Source organism: Lucilia sericata, unplaced genomic scaffold (genome assembly GCF_015586225.1).
Source record: "Lucilia sericata isolate MDLA Ls3-8-SP2 unplaced genomic scaffold, ASM1558622v1 Contig000052F_arrow, whole genome shotgun sequence".
NCBI classification, from domain to species: Eukaryota; Metazoa; Arthropoda; class Insecta; order Diptera; family Calliphoridae; genus Lucilia; species Lucilia sericata.
This window is the reverse complement of record NW_023994088.1, coordinates 941,220-957,414: the sequence shown is the minus strand read 5'-3', so window position 1 is coordinate 957,414 and position 16,195 is coordinate 941,220.

Sequence of the window (16,195 nt, the reverse complement as noted above, 5' to 3'; positions counted from 1 at the left end):
TTGTTGCAAAAAATATATTCCCTGCTGTGTGTTTTTTCCAGTATCATAAATTATTTAAACGGCAAACGAAAATTAACAAAAAAAATGTATTTTCGTTTGGCGTCTAACAAATATTTTACATTATCCAGGCAACCCTCACACATAACATATATAACATCATAAATTGCAGATCCATATGTATTCCTCCTGTTTTAGTTAATACTTATGTTATATTATTTACTCAATCATTTATACACAAATACAGTAATTTTATTTTTAAACAATTTAAAATTTTAATTTAATTTAAGTGTGAAGAATTTTTATATTTAAAATATATGTAGTATATGTAACATTTGTATACTTTAGAGTCTAGACTATTAGAGAGGAAAAAATACAAATCTCAGTCTAGTTTTGGCATAAAATAGTCAAAATTGCACTTATAGTAGTTATGTTACGTTAAAAAAGGAGGACGTATACTACTCGCATCTGAAGAAATATGTCATCGGAACTGTAGAGCACACCTCTAAAATGTTGGTTGAAAAACTATTATTACACGAAGATACTACCGTTCGATATTCAGAAAATCACTTTCCTGGAAGTAGTTCCTTATAATTTTGAAATATGTGTTCTAATTTCGTGGGTCTAATTTCGACGAAAATCTAACAATGACAGATAAAGTGTTCTAAAGTTTCATTTTTTTATCTGCGTGCCCAATATTCTTCTTAACCCGTTCGTCCAATTTTATATGACAGTGCCCGTAATCCGGTTTGTCCACTCAGAATTGCTCTCTTTAAAGCTTTCCGTTATGCCTTCGTTTGAGTCACCCTATAGGATTTTTGTGTTTCTACCTAGCGTTTCATTAAATCAAGATTATCTCGTTTCGTGGAATGGTTTAGTTTAATGGATGGGTTAAACTGTGTTCCATATTTATTCCAATTCATTTTACACATTTCAATTTTGCACGGACTTCTGCCTTGAAGCTAGCGTTACGAAGCTAGGTGCCTCAAAGTTATCAAGAAATTCTTTCATAGATTCAATCGGGTACGCCCGATGTTTGTGTATAGCTTTCTAGCGTGTCTAGTATTCACAACCCTAGAACCGCCTTAAGTCAATTCGCGTAAACATAAGAGTCATTCGGCTGTAATTACCGCCTTTTATTATAAATGTTTGAATTGCCGGAATATCCAACAACATTTCCAGAGCTTTGGTTTACGAAGTACTCTTGACCACACTTATACCCCAACAACATGTATACTAAACTCCTAGTAGCGCTTGCATTAAGCCCGTAATTTGAGCAAATACATATCGCTCATTTACTAAAAGATTGGCATAATCCAAAAAATTTTTAATGGCATTTTACTATTTTTTAAATAACTTTTAAGCTAAACATGGAATTTGAAAAATTAAACCTGATTCAGATAGTAGAGTTTAATATGTTTCTAATCTAAATTAAAATTTAATTGTTATTTATTTAATTGTGAAAGTGAAAACATGAGTTCTAGTTTTTACGTTAACAACAAAAAAAAAAAATGATCTCACACAGAAAATAATTGACATACATATTTGAAAATTTATAAAACCATGTATATGAAAGACTTTAGTATGAATCACGTTTTGTTGCTCTTTGTTAAAAAACTCGAATTTTGGATTATGCCAGTTTTGTAGTAAATGAGCAATTATGCAAAATATCTATAAAATACGGACATTAAAATAAGAAATCGGAAAAATTAAAAATGGTTTATTTATCGTTAAATAACATTCATTAATATCGATTGACATGGGGAGCGAGCGCTCAACATATTATTACTTAATAGGAAAATCGTTCTTTAATACTTTATGTATGTGGGAAAAACAGAAGCATTATTCGATGTAAACAAGTTTAGATCGGATATACACAAACACTATTCCCTTTATAGCACATCATAAGTATAATTCATACCTTGAGTGTCGATGATAAAAATTTCGTAATGTTGCGTAATTTTTCAGGCATTAAACAATTAGTATTAATAAATTTAAAAAAGTCTTTGGTTCTAAAACTAAACGATTTCTTTGTTTAAATTTATTTAATACTAGCTGCGCGAACCCGGCGTTGCCCGGGTTTCTTCTAAAATAAAATTATTCTGTCTGTAATGACTATACTTTTTTTAATAGATGTCAAAATTTAGCTTATAACGATAAAAAAATTATTATATTTTTCTGCATTTTGTTTAATACTTAAAATCAGTTTCTGGACAAAAATATCCCTTAAAAATTTACAAATTGAAAATGAGCTTTAATTAGATCAATTTATCCAAATTTTATATGAACAATGCTTTCTATGCATCGTTTGAGATGTCTACCTATTTAATGTTTGCAAAAGTGCTGTCTTTCGGGACACTCTAATGAGTAGTCAAATACATATCTTCATGGTTTTTTTATATTTGAGCTGCATTTGAAAAATGGCAGCCGAATTTATATCAAGATAATTTTTTGATGGCATATTTACCTGATAGATTTTTATTGTTATCTCGATTAACAATAAATTTAATTTTTGATATAAAACTCGATTTGTATGGAAAATATGAGTGATTACGGTGTTAAAGGAAGGAACCACAGCCGATTTAAAATTCGAATTTAAGTGAAAATGTAATATGATTATATTATTTTCCCTATTTTAGAAGCGGTTTTTGTTCAGTAGTTTTTATTCTGCATACAAATGTGGCATCGTAGACATTCATTTAAGATCTAATAAAGATTCTGTTTTAAAATAGTTATTTTCTGAGAATATTCAGCAGATTTAATTAAATAATAATTCTCATATACTATGGGAATTATATATCATGTTCTTTAGCATTATAAATGTAACAAAAAGTGGACGGAAAAAGGTCATTGCATTTCATTAAAATCACAACAGGCCCGAAATTAGTCCTATAGGTGTATTTATTCGGATTTGGTGTATTAAACATTCTCTTCCTCAAACATTGTATGTTGCCAAATTTCTTAAAAATCGGTTCATGTTTTTTTATATTTAGCCTAGAAATTTGGTGTTATAGCAGTTATTCAAAAAGTGAACATAAAAATGTGCGTATCATCCACTCAATATCATATAGAGTTTTTTTATACCCTCCACCATCATCAGTGGTGATAGATGGTATATATAACTCTGTCATTCCGTGTGTAACACCAAGAAATATTCATCTGAGAACAAAGTATATATATTCTTGATCCTTATGAAATTCTGAGTCGATTTAGCTATGTCCGTCTGTCTGTCTGTGTAAAACACGCTCACGTTAAAACAAAGCAATAAATATTCACGAAACTCACCCAAAACATTCTTTATTATCCGGTCCGGTTTGGTATTGAAAATCAGTAAAAGCGGTTCACGACGTAAAAAGTTATGATTAAAAATTTCAGACTACCTCGAAAAAAATAACGTTTTTTTTCCCAATTCTTAAGTAGTTTTCTCAGAAACTACCAACGATATTTCGATGAATTTTGTCAAACAATATTTTTTGTGCCAGGGATCAAGTATGTTCAAACTCATAACAATTGATCCAATATTTCCCATAGCCCCCATACAAAGGTGTATATTCCCGGATATAAGTTTATCGTTAATAACTCCCTCAAATATATCGGTATCAACACAAAATTATGTACATACAAATATAATATGAATAGAAATCACCAACGTAGATCTCAGTCGGTCTACAATTGGTCATAGCTCCCATGTAAGGTCTACTTCCAAAAATCACCTAAACACACGTATTTCATTGACAAATAAAAATAAAGCTTTCGTGATAAAATTCGAGCTGAATATGTTTTATGTACATACAAATCATTCTACCAAATTTCTTTTCGGATCGGTCCATTATTAATCATAGCTCCCATATAAGGCTCTCTTCCGAAAATCATTTAAACTCACATATTTAATTGTCAAATAAAGGTATCTTGATAAAATTCGACACAGATATGTTTTGCGTACATACAAATCATTCTACAAAATCTTTTACGGATCGGACTATTATTGGTCATAGCTCTCATATAAGGCCCACTTCCGGAAATCACTTAAACGCACATATTTAATTGTCAAATAAAGGTATCTTGATAAAATTCGACACAAATATGTTTCGTCTATATATGAATCACACTACGAAATTTTTTTCGGATAAGACCATAATTGGTCATAGCTCCCATATAGGGTCCACTTCCGAAAAACATTTAAACGCATATGTTTCGTTGATAAATAAAGCTATCGGTATAAAATTCAACTTGTATGTTTTGTATACGTATAAATCAATCTAACAAATTTTCCCCGGATCGGTCCATTATTGGTCATAGCTCCCATATAAGGCTCTCTTCCGAAAATCATTTAAACTCACATATTCATTGTTAAATAAAGCTATCTTGATAAAATTCGACACAAATATGTTTTGTGTACATACATATGAATCACTTTACGAATTTTTTCTGGAGAGGCCCGTAATTGGTCGTAGCTCCTATGTGAAGGTTTTTAATAAAAAGTAGCTTGCTGGTGGAGGGTATTTAAGATTCGGCATAGCCGAATATAGCACTCTAACTTGTTCATATTGTGATTGTAAAATTGGTGTAATAATAGTTTTACAAAAAGTGGGCGTAAAAAGGGGCGTGGCATCCGATCAAGATCTTATATAGCCTATTGTTCCTTTTGGGGTTAGACCTATTAGCTGTCCAAATTTCATATAAATCGGTTCAGTAGTTTTGCCGTGAAAGCGTAACAAACAAACACACAAACAAACAAACAAACAGTCTGTTTTATATATATAGCATAGGATTACTTTGCAAAAATTTGCTGTTGAATTTAGAGGATGTTGTTAACAAAGAATAATAAGAAGTTGGACTATGACATTGTTTTACAACAATAACATTTCCTTCTCTTCACAGACGAGTTCTGTGTAAATTCAACACACTTGTGAGAACTCAATTCTCTCACAATACTTCAAAACTTTTTCGCGAAAATACCGGGATCATAGGACTTGAAAGACGTTTTTTCACATACACATAACTATTTTTTAATTTTTTACACAATTTTATCGCATTTAACAATCCGAAATATGTTTATTTTTCACAAACTAAAAAAATATTTTTTTATTTTTTTTTGACAATTAATTTTTGTGTGTTGAAATTAAAATTGATAAAACAAAGTTGTATATTTTGGTATTGAAAATGAAAAAATTATTTAAAATAAACTTATTTTTTTGCAAAAAAAGAGATTTAAAGTCCGAAAAATATATTTATTAAATGTTTACTGATCAGATGTGGGCAAAATAAGGTAAAAAATCTGCGAATGTAGAAATTTAAATGTTATTTATTTTTCCTAAAATTTTTATGTACGATTTTATGCAAGTTTGTTTGTTTGGAATGTGTGGTGAAAGTGGTTGGAGCTCCAATACTAATACAAAAATTCTACCAATACATACTTAGAGTTAGGTACCGAATGACAACTCTTTTACGTACCAACTGACAAGCCCCAATTTCTTTATATTCTTTGGTTCTTATAAACAAATAATATTTTTCAATTTAAAGTTTTTAATAATCTTTTATGAATGATTTTACACGATCACAAAAAAATTTTAATTTTATGTCCGTCCATTTTATACCCTCCACCACCGTCATTGGTGATAGAGGGTATATATAAGTTTGTCATTCCGTGTGTAACACCAAGAAATATTCATCTGAGACCCAACAAAGTATATATATTCCGGGTCCTTATCAAATTCTGAGTCGATTTAGCTATGTCCGTCTGTCTGTCTGCCTAAAACAAGCTCACGTTAAAACTAAACAAATGAAAGAAACCAAATTCACCAAAAATATTCCTAAGCAGTTTGGTATTGAAAATCAGCAAAATCGGTTCACAACGTTAAAAGTTATGAGTAAAAATTACGGGTTTTTTTTGTAATTCTTAAGTCGTTTTCTCAGAAACTACAAAAGATAATTCGATGAATTTTGTCACACATTTTTTTTTATCCAAAATTTCCCATAGCCCCCATACAAAGGTATATATTCCCGGAAATTAGTTTATCATTAACAACTCCCTCAAATATATCGGTATATATCAACACAAAATTTTGTACATGCAAATATAATATGAACAGAAATCATACTGCCAACGTAGGCCTCAGTAGGTTCACAATTGGTCATAACTCCCATATAAGGTCCACTTTTGAAAATCACCTAAACGCACATATTTCATTGATAAATAAAGCTATTGTGATAAAATTCGAGTTGAATATGTTTTGTGTACATAGAAGTCATTCTACTAAATTTTTTACGGTTCGGTCCATTATTGGTCATTGCTCCCATATAAGGTCCACTTCCGAAAATCATTTAAACGCATATATTTCATTAAATTCTAAAGCTATAGGGATAAAATTCGACTTGAATATGTTTTGTGCACATAAATCATTCTACCACTTTTTCCCCGGATCGGTTCATTATTGGTCATAGCTCACATATAAGGCCCACTTCCGAAAATCACTTAAAAGCACATATTTCATTGCCTAATAAAGCTATCTTGATAAAATTCGATACAAATATGTTTTGTCTAAATATGAATCACTCTATGAAATTTTTTCCGGATAGGCCCATAATTGGTCATAGTTCCCATATAAGGTCATTAATTAATAAATCTATTGGAGTAAAATTCGACTTGATTTTTTTAAAAATATTTATACGAAAGTTTTTCCTTATCGGCCCATAATTGGTCACAATTCCCATATAAGGACCATTTCCGAAAATTACTTAAATGCACATTGGCAATCAAAGTTATCGGGTTATCTTAATTCGTTATTAAATGATTATATACGGATAATATTAAACATGAGTATGTTCTGTGTATATCTTAGTACTCTCAATACGGAAACAAAAATTTTGCCAAGTTATCTAAAATTTAGATAGTTAGATGGGTTTTAATAAAAAGTAGGTTGCTGGTGGAGGGTATTTAACATTCGGCATAGCCGAATATAGCTCTCTTACTTGTTATTTAAATAAAATTAAGAACATGAACTTAACAAGGTACATAATTATAATTTGACTCTAATGTTTTCTAGCAATAAAACAAATGAAATCCAAAAAATAATAATTAATTTTCTACGGGAATAAAGAAATCTCTGTGTAAAATATTATGAATATTACAAAACTGAAAAAAATCTGAAAATAAAATTTGGACTTTCATTAATATTCAATAAATAATGGATAATAAAATTTGGCGTAGGAAAAAAATTAGGAACATTTGAAAATTCTTTTCAAAAAATCCCAAAGTTGTTATTTTTTCGAAGAAGTTTCTCTTAAAGATTTTTGAAAATATACGTCTTGCACACATGTGACCGACACGTAAAGTTTCAAGTTCGTAAATAATTTCATTATTATTAATTTTAATAAATTTGATTAGTCCTACTTATTGTTTGTATTTAGAACTGATACAACAACAAAATAATATCCATCCAAATGCAGAACAAATGTTTACAGATGTTCCTCATTTTTCCCTACAGTTTCTCTTTGTTCTTCGGATATTTGCACAACAGACTCTATTTGAATTTATTCTACCTTTTCTTGTTTTTGTTGTTTTTTTTGCCATCATTTGTTAGAAGCAAAAACCAATTTAGACAACAGCGATCAACAATATTTCATATTAATCCTGGAACTACAAAAAGGAAAAAACCAAAGAAAAACACAATTTAAACACCCTCAAATCGATGGTGTTCCACCATTGTTGTTACTTGATGTTCTGTTTTTGATAACGATGGAACAAACAACAACCCTCCGCCCCCTTTTCGTTTTGTGAAAATTTTGTTTTTGTTAGAATGAATACCAGATACTACAGAAACAACAACAGCACCAACAACTACGAGTTATTGTTGCTCTAGTAACGAGACCTCGTACATACTCGTAGTGGGAGTTTTGAATGTAAAAGTTGGGGGAAAAAGAAAACGCAGCAAATATTGCAAATTTCAGTTGATTTAATAAAATTACACTCACGAGACTAATTTATATACACGAAATGGCAGCCCGCCTGTCAGCCAACTAAACATTCAGGCAACAACGAGCTTATTGGTATCAGGTATAAACGTACATACATACGTAGATATATATACAGTTTCATACACAAACTGTAAGACAGACAGACATACAAATAAATAAACAGAAAATTACAAACAAACGTGTTAGTATTTTGAAAATATAAACAGTGGTCTGATGAGGTGGCAATAGAGAAATTATATTTTTATAGAGAAAAAATCAAGAAGAGTGTTAATATATATATGTATACATATGTATAACACACGAGTACTTAGACAGATTAAGTTTAGAAAAAAATATTTTAACAAAAATGCTTTAAATACGTAATATGACAAACAAACATTTTGCAGCATTTTTTAAGTATAAAGTATGAATATAAGTGAAACCTCGATTAATAAGATCTGAAGTTTCAATCTGCAATCTGCAGAATCTATATTTGTGCCTCAGCATTGCCCGGAATGAACTGGTAGTAAGTATTTAAAATAAGAGTGTCCAATAGATAATGTCGTTTGTATTTTAAGGTCAAACTATTATAACATCAGGAAGCGGTCCAGATACAGCGTTACTGGGTATTGACATTGCAATACCCAACATCAACATGTATGCATTTTTAATTGACGAATTCTTAATATCAAACCAGCAAAAACTCTGATACTGTCGTGTACTTATACAACAACTTACTTTTCAATGACTGCTACATCCCTGCCAGCAAATTTGAGTTCAATTTTGGATACATGAACTAAATAGTCACTATAAAGGCTCAACTTTATGTTTCTCAGTGCTAAGTTAAAAAATTTACAAAAACAAAATACATTACTTTCTAATTTTGATCATAATAAAGAATAGAATAAAAATTCCAAAAACGAACACTTTTTAATACTCTAACATGATAATTTAATGCAGTATCATTCTTGCTCTCAAAATTCAGAAGAAAAATAGTTTGCACACTTCAGTAAATATATTTATTTCATTGTGATCAGTTGTGTGATACATTGTGAAATTTTGATTTTGTAATAAATTGTGTTAAATTAAAATTTAATATATAATAAACATAAGTGAGAGATTAGTAAATATAAAACAAATTTTAGATTATTCATAATGTAAGAAAAAAGAGAAATAAAGAAAATAATGAAATAAAAAAGTCGCTTATATAACATAAAAGAGTGTAAAATTAGAATAATTTCCAGATTCCCTCTTGTTATGGCAAAACTAGAAATTTACTACTTTTACGCACTTTTATGTTATATAAAAGTGACTTGAAACTGAAACGAAATCGACTCATCCAGTAAGTATTAAACAGGCGGAACAGTTTCTTCCGAACGAGGTCCCTTTTCATTCACTCAGATTATATCAAATTAGATTGTTTTAAACTTTAAGCTGTTACGTTATGGTCACCATTTGGATAGAAATTGATGAGTCCTTTTCGTTTCATTCAAGTCACTTTTTTACAACATAAAAGTCCGTAAAAGTAGTAAATTTCCAGTTTTGCCATAACAATAGGGAAACTGGTAATTATTCTAATTTTACACTCTTTTATGTGTTATGCGACTTTATAATACATTATCTTTATTTCTCTTTTTCTTGCATTATGAATTTAAAAATTTTTTTATACTCACAAATCTCTAACTTATGTTTATTATATTTTAAACTTATGTTTTTATATAATAAATTGTAAATTAACGCAATTTATTACGAATTCAAAATTTCACAATGTATCACGCAACTGATCACAATGAAATAAATATGTATTTACTGAAATGTACAAACACTTTTTCTTCTGAATTTTCTTGTAAGTGTATTAAAAAGTGTTCGTTTTTGAAATTTTTATTCTATCTAATTATTATCATTTAAGTTTCTTTTTGGTATATTAAAACGCACTAAAATTTAGCAAAGAATTAGAAAGTAATGTATTTTTTTTTTTGTAAATTTTTTAACTTAGCACTGAGTAACATAAAGTTGAGCCTTTATAGCGACTATTTAGTTCATGTATCCAAAATTAAACTCAAATTTGCTGGCAGGGTATGTCCTTATAAAAGAACTTCAAAGTTTAAAGGACTTACAATTTCAAACAAATATTTGAAATATTCATATGGGTTATATGATGTTAATATTGGTATCTATATTATTTATTTGACTCACATAGACAAAAAATCGAAAAAAAAAAAAAAATAAATTTAAAAAGGTCTAATTTTCGAAAATTTGTTACTTTTTTGTAACAAATTTTCTTTAAGCTTCCATATTTTTTTAATCCTGATGATTTGAAATAAATTACATTATTTTGAAGTTCTCAGCTTCATTTGATATTAATATTAACACAAAATGTTTTATATAAAATTGGAATTCCATCTTGTGAAATCGTATGTCCTTTAAACATAACGACAATATTAGAAATTGATTAACAAAACAATTTTATAAAAGAAAAATGTTTGATATTTATAAGTATTCAAAATGGCTGCAAAATAAAAGACTTCTTAGCCACTGTGCAAACAATATTTTTCATTTTGTATTCTTATCATTTGAAATTAAACTTTGTAACAACTTTTACACTCATACATTTGAATATAAACCTCTAGCATTGTTTTGTACGCATCCATATTCCATTCATAGTTCCGGAATATAATCTGGTTTTACCTTTATGTGGTTGTGAATATGTATCCTTATTAAAGGATGAAATGGTGGAGTAATGCTTGTTGTAGTATGAAATATCGTGCAAAAGAAGGTGGAGAAATAAATAAGATGAGCATATAAAAGCCATTTGCTGATTTATATTGTACAATATTAAAGTAATATAGAATTGTTAATTCAATGGTTATTATCTATCCTAGTGGTTGTTATTGTTGTTGCTATAATAGTAATAGTTGCTCTTAATACTCTAAGCCCAGGCGCCCGTCTTTTTAAACATGCTGCCGATATGCTGAATAAAAAAGGTAGCATTTGTAAAGGAAGGCGTATTGAAAATCGTCATTAGAATAAAGTTTATGAAATCAACAAATAACATTTGTACCGTCTTACAGCAGAAATATGTATATAGTAGGTAAATGTGTATGAATGTGCTAACAAATTGTCAGTTAATAAAATTTTAACAACGATTATTTTTATACTTATTTCTTTTATTTTTTTGATTGGTATTTATTTTGTATTTTTATGATGAAAACTATTTTGTTGATGGCCGATAAAAGGCCAAATTGTGTGTGTTTTTCTTATAAAATATGAAGTGCACTATTTTGACATGTGCATTATTTTGAACAATACCAAACAAAAAGTATATACTTTGATAATATCCACAGATATGAGGCTCTAATGTTTTAGTTGTTGTCAATTTTGCTTCTTTTTTGTTGTGTGTTACATTTTTAATTTTTATTTTTTGTTTTTATCATTTTATAAACCTTTTCGTGTATGACGAATTATGAACCGTTGTCATAATATTTTATGACCAACCAAAAACAATTGCAAGTGACATGCAATTGTTATCATCGGTTGGTCTCACCATGGCTGGTCATATTTTGTATGAATGCTGAAGTGTGTGTATTTCTTCAGACTTTGTATGAATATGTCTAAAGAAATGAAATATATTAGTACTTATTTATTAGAAAGACATTTGGCAATAAATTCCATAGCTAAATATAAGTAAACTAGTGTAAAACTTCAACAGATGTCAATGCAAACATTTGTTAATTTCTTTTTGTTTTACTTTTTGGATTCCGAAGGTAATTGTTACTAAATTAAACCAGTTATGGACCTACATATGTACACAGAGGAAAAAAATATACACGCCTGGTACCAAATTGACACCAACATCCATTGTCAAGTATATACATACATACAACAACATGTAATGTAGACCACGCAACTTTGTCAACATTGCAACAATACGTTGTCGCAATCTAAACTTTATGCACATCCGTTGTCTAAGTGTTAACAAACGTGGTGAGCTCACTATTTACAACGCATTTTGAGCTTACCGCGTTTGTTAACTTTTAGATGTGCATAAAGTTTTATAGAACGAAACTACAAACGTTTAAAAAAAATTTTATGAAAAAATTTAAATTTTCAAAAATTTCCAAGTTTTCTTCGTAAAAATGTTGTACTTCAACGAAAGTTATAAAAAGAGGGGGTAAGTTTGACTATACAAAATAGTCCAATATTTAAATAAATTAAATAGAAAATATTTGGATAGAAAATACTTAGATAGAAAATCGAATAACAAATGTATATAAAAGTTATTTTTTCCAAAATTTAAAAAAATCTATCTATGAAAAACCGAAGAAGTTAATAATTATTACTTATAAATTAATAGATAGTAAGTAAATTTAATTTTACAAATTCCGTAATTCTATATTAATTATGCTTATACATATCTACATAAATACGATTATAATACCAATTACAATTAATAAGTCATTGGTTAAAAATAACAATTTTTTCCTTCATAAATACTACATATGTACATATCAGTCACATGAGAAAATTAACTAAAATAAAAGCAATAAGAAATGACGAACTGGTAAAGAAAATATGTATACCTAAAAAATACAAAAACAATTCATTCTAAAGGTAAGAAAACAGTCAAATGTAGCATTGACCGTGGCCTACGAGTATCTGTCAGATTAAATTTAAAGTCATAAAATGTTGTGAAGAAGGATGACATATTTACCTCAACAATATCTTTTGTTTCACGTGTGTATGTATGAGAGAGTATATTTTTTTTATTTTGTGATGGCAATGATCTCAAAGATTATATTGTATATAAAAAAGTAAATAGTGTACGTATACGTTTCTATATAAATATTATATACATAAGTATATTTAAGGCTCTGTATATAAACCATATGCTGCACACGTATTGTTACATTTTTTCAAAAATTAATCTTGATCTTAAAATTTCAAATAAAACTAATTATTGTCTTAAGATGTCGTCTGTCTTTTTGAAGCTGCAATGGAAGGAAAATTCATTCGTTTGAATGTTTTGCAATGAAATTACATTTATTACTGTAAACATCGATAAAACTGTCAGCCATTGAGTTTATGTCTTGTCTTATAATTGTTTTTAAGTTCCGTTGTTGTGGTGTCCTGTGAAGAGGCGTTGAAGGACATTTTACTTGTATGATTCATATGTAAACAAATACATACATACGTATTAATATACATGTGTTTAGTGTTATCAAACAGCCAAAAATATAAAACTAAACTATTTTTAAATATCATTAATGTCGGCTGATTTGTCTGTCCGTCATTTTCGTACTCATATTTTAGTTTTTAGTAAAATGTTCATTTATATAAACAGAATTTAAAATTGTAACTCACGCAAACATTTACACAATTTACAAAAATAAATACAATGAATGTACAATTCATTGGAGGGGGGATCTTTCGGCACTTTTATCTTTCTTTCATTTCATATTATATGTTGTTGTTTTTCTAATAAAATTTGACATTTATTATGCAACATATCGTTAAACAGCAGCTTATGATACTGAAAATAAATACTAAAAACAACGGCAGTTTCAAGTGTATTATCATCACACATCCAAAACAACCAGAACAACTAACGGTAACGGTAGCCGAAGATTATACAAACTTCATATAAGAATTTTGAGTTCCAAATGCATTCAAATTTCTTTTACTGTATAGGCAACACAATTTAGTAGTTTGTTTTTTACCATTAACGATGTAATCTGAATGTCGTTGTTTTATATTGAATTTACAAACTACATTACTTATTTTGAGAATTATGTGATATGGACATTTCCATGAGAAGGTCTACCGAGACTGAATAAATAAAAACTCTTCTAACTTTTGCCCACCTTGACCTCCGTGGCGGACCATGCGACATCATGCCATTGGCAAAATCATAGGGGTGAAAGAGAAGGATGTACTCGGAGGGAGCTCTAAGCTACCTCAGCCTTTAAATATAGGTGAGGACTCCGACTTTAAATCCTCAGAAAAACCATTATAGCAAATTCCAAAAATATTGAAGTAGAGCAAACGGTGAAACAGGTGAGTGATAGCATAGCTAAACTACCTATTACTAAGAAAATATTTTCTGGAGCACAGGGGAGGAAGTTGAAAAAGATTCTTCATGAAATCATAGTTAGTCAATCCATGACACTCTGAATGAAAAATGGGAGTTGACAACGGAGAATAAACCTAAGAAGAAAAAGAGCTCCCCGTCTTCTAATACACAGTCGAATCCAAGCCATACTTCACTCAAAGGAACCTCAAGTCAGAATCCTGCGTGTAATGGTGACAACGCCAAGCCAGATATTCCGAAGACGACCACGTCGGCGAAATCAACCTCGAAGGTAAGGGTATCTCAAAGCTAGACAGTTGAAAAGGGAGAGGGCCGCTATCTTACGCCAAAGTTGCTAGAAGAAGACACCGGGACGATCTCTGCTATGCCGTTTACGATGACGGTAAACCGGCAGGCAAAATTCCAATAGACCACCAGTTGTTTGCCCTTTGTTCGTGAAATAGAACACCTGGTCAACAATAAGATAGTGGACCACGCAATCGCTTCAAAGGTGAGAGTGTGAGCTGCGAGTTCAGCATGGGCGTGATGTTGATGAGGTAAAGACTTTGGTGAAAAGTATCCCTCCTCCATGGAGACTGGCAAAGAAGAGCGAGCTTCCGGTGCTCTTAAAGTCCACTGTCTACATAAAAGAATGTGGCAGTAAACTGGCTAATGAAATTCTTGGTGGTCAAAATGCTGAGCTGGCCGTATAAAAATGGGATGTCTTTTATAGGAAAGAAGGAAGGTATCGACAAGAACTCTGTCGGAAGACAGTTTAATGGATGACCATGATTGAGGTTATCCAAATAATCCTCCATCGGAGCGAACCTTGGACGATTCGCAACAAGGTTTCTGGATTAAATCACATAAATTTTAACTTTTCTACGGTCTTATATCACAAGAACTTATGTTTTCTCCTCTCATCAGGATTATCCACATCGGATGCAAGGGTACTGAAGCACTGAACCTGCCCTTTGATTCTCCGACACTACCACCAACGTCGGATCTGATGAAACTGGTTGAAGAGACACAAAAGAAAAATAAGAATATTGTAATAGGTTGTGATGATAACTCCCACCTTGTAGCTTGGGGTAGTACAAATACCAATAGCCAGGGCCAAGCCCTTATGGATTTCCTTAATACTAAAGACTTGATGGTTACCAGGATTAATAACCTCCTAAGGACACTAACCGAGAAAGGACTTGGACATGTCTGCTATGCAGACGATGTCGTAATACTTTTAAAGGGAAAGGATCCATATTACTTGTGCAGAAGAGCTGAGGAGGCTCTGAATACGCCCTTGAGCTGGGCTCAACCTAGAGACTTTAATGTTAACCCGGCGAAGGTGGAAATCTGTCTTTTCGCAAGAAAGATAAAAATTTCTACATATACTGAATCTTGCTTCCTGGACAAAAAGGTACCGGTGACAGACAAAGTTAAGTACTTAGGTATAATCCTCGACCGGAAATTTAAATGGAGACACCACATAGAGGATAGGCTTTGGACAAAAAATGTAATATCAAACTACTACAGGGAGTTCAGCGTACATGCTGCTTGTGTATAAGTGGTGTCATGTGTACTACTTCAACCAAGGCTCTGGAAACGTTGCAACATATTTAAGATATTAGGTGACTCTTAAAGCCGAACGGCTCTTTACTTTAGGCAAACTGGCCAAATGCGGACACGTCATAAATGTATACTGGACACATTTAAAGGTTATAGACAATCATTGGACGTGCTTGACCGCATACCAGACACAGAATATGTCGGAAACTTTGAAACGCTGATCCCAGATAGAATGTCTTGGTCAGGCGGAATACTAGAGCAAATATCCGTTGTTACACGCCCACAGCCCTTAATATATTTACCGACAGCCAGAAGGCAATTAGGGTGATATCAGGTGATAGAATTAAATCTAACACCGTATTGGATTGTAAGAAAGCTTTAACTGAGTACTCTCCCTGAGGTAAGGTTTACATCTTATGGGTACCATAAGATGTAACAAGAAATAACATTCCTGACTAACACTGATTGGAAAATTCTTAGGAATTACGTACACCCTTTTATCAATCTAATCTAACCTAACCTAATCTATGATTTTAGTTTAAATTTGGTACTCTCAGAGAAGCTTTAAGGACATATTTATATACCTTCTTAAGAACTATTCTGAATCTA